Genomic DNA, 2,282 nt, shown 5'->3' with positions numbered 1-2,282 from the left:
AAAAATATGCTAATATCCCCGATCACTGATGCAATCCGTTGCAGAGTCAATTGAGAGTCTATTATGACCCACAGGATCAAATTGAGGGTCTTTGAAAACTGATATAGGGTCATTTTGGGGTGCTGAATCCGAATCTGGGCTCAGATTTCCTCTGTCACATCACCTTTTTTTGCAATCTGCGTGTTCCGTATTGATGAATTATGCAAAAGCTGTTCATTCACTCACAAGTTTGATGCACCTAATCACACAAAAGCAGGTTCAAAAGCACAGCTTTTAAGCCAGGTTTGCGAAATGTGAACAAGAGCCATAATATCATTTATGGCGCAGAAAAGGTGTGCAAGACTGCAGCTTTCGCTTCAATGCTTGAGACGAGAAATATATTTTCATATCTCAAAAACGTCATGTAATTGGCAAAAATGAACACCAGATTCAGATTCAGCGCCCCAAAGTTACCCCCCAAAAAATCCATACAAGAAAAATCATGTTGACCAGTGTTACGAGACCAGTGTGTCTGTTAACTGGTTGCACAGCTTGTACAGGTGTTTTAAACAGTTCAGTAGACTCGACCAAGACATTTTTTCCGAGGTAAAATTCTGCGGAATTGTCAGCTAGTGTTGGCGGAGGTTTGCGCTGTACGAGTGCGGTGCTCTAGTTGTGTCTTCCTCTTCACTTCATTTGGTTTGTGTGCATCCCTTCATACAAAAACACAATGTATGTGCTTCATGGACCTGTCTATGTGAACCATATTGAAATATTGCACCTTGTAAATAGCTGGAAAAACTCTGTGCTCAGCCGTAGACCAGAAGTTGGTGTCTGTCCAAACCTCAGTTTCCAAGCAACACTCCCTTGGGCCAACATGTAACTTGCAATTTAAAGGACATGGGTGCTGGGTGTGAAATTCACAACTTTGTTAGGTGTCAATTACCAATGCCACCTTTGGTGCTCCGTGTGCTGCTTTGCAGGACCCAGTGAAACTGATGGCAACATTTAGTCAAGCATGACATTAGCGGGTCATAAATCATCCAAAGCAGTCCAAATATCCGGATAAAGCTGCTACACTGATGAAGAAGTAGAAGAGGCTGTTCTGTGTTCACACACTGTGTGTGCAACACACACACACACGCACACACACACACACACACACACACACACACACTGCAACACAGAGAACATAATTTTCATTACCAATATGATCAAAATTCATGTTGCCTTGGGAAAAAAGAAAATTAAAATGAACAGACGGCCTTGAACTGCTTACAGTAGTGATCCATATGATCTATAATAGCGACCATAGCAATATCATAGATCATGTGGGTTCTTCCCCAGCTTGTGTGAGGGATGCTGTGAAGTGCATGTCGATAGCCAATCAGAGTAGAGAAAGACACTGCGACGTCAGCTGGCTGCTTGTCCAAATAAAATACACCAGGATGGTGGAAAATACTCCAAAACAGCTTATTTCTGTGTAAATATAATATGTTTCTAATATATTTATGACGAGTGAGAAATAAACACTTCTAAATCTAAAAACACTGTTTTTGAAACCTGTTAACACCTCTGAAGTGATTTACAAAACATCTTACAGAGGTTAATGTGTGTGTCTCGTCAGTGGCGGCTCCTAAAAATTTCTCAGGTGGGGCAGTTTTTCTGATAATAATTAAGGTGACCCATTCAGTAAATACATGAAGCAAGACAACTGCATTAATTTGTTTTTAGCTGATTAGCTCATACTAGCATGTTGCCCATGTGGATCCACAGGCTCTAGATTGGGTAGCATTTATAAAATAGGTAGGTGACATTTTTTAAGGGTGCTAATAAATTGTGCAGTTATTATGATGAGTTGGAATGGAGTGTGTGTCCAGAATGTTATTAGAACCTTAGACCTCAACAGTTTTTAGAAGAAGAACTCAACCCTTTTATTTCCTGTTAATTATGTAATTTTTAATGTTAATATACTGTGTTAACGTATTTATAAATTGTTATCATATACACACTTTTGTTATTGTTATTATTATTATTATTACTTCTAATTTGTCATAAATTTTTTAAATGGACCACACTGGAAATATGTTGTTACTTTCTTGTGTCAGCCATGTATTTTTAACATTACTATTAGGCCATCTTCGGTCAAAAGACCATGACATTAGTGCGGGTTTCGACAACTCTTCATGTGGCTGAAAAGCCTGATTCTTGAACGGCAGTAAAAACCACAACATGTACTCAAGAAATCAGAAGATGGCAGACCAAATTGTAAATTTAACATATTTACAATATATTATGCACTA

This window comes from Thalassophryne amazonica, chromosome 14 (genome assembly GCF_902500255.1).
Source record: "Thalassophryne amazonica chromosome 14, fThaAma1.1, whole genome shotgun sequence".
In the NCBI taxonomy this organism is placed as follows: domain Eukaryota; kingdom Metazoa; phylum Chordata; class Actinopteri; order Batrachoidiformes; family Batrachoididae; genus Thalassophryne; species Thalassophryne amazonica.
The sequence above is the reverse complement of the archived record's forward strand: the minus strand, read 5'-3'. Positions refer to the sequence as shown.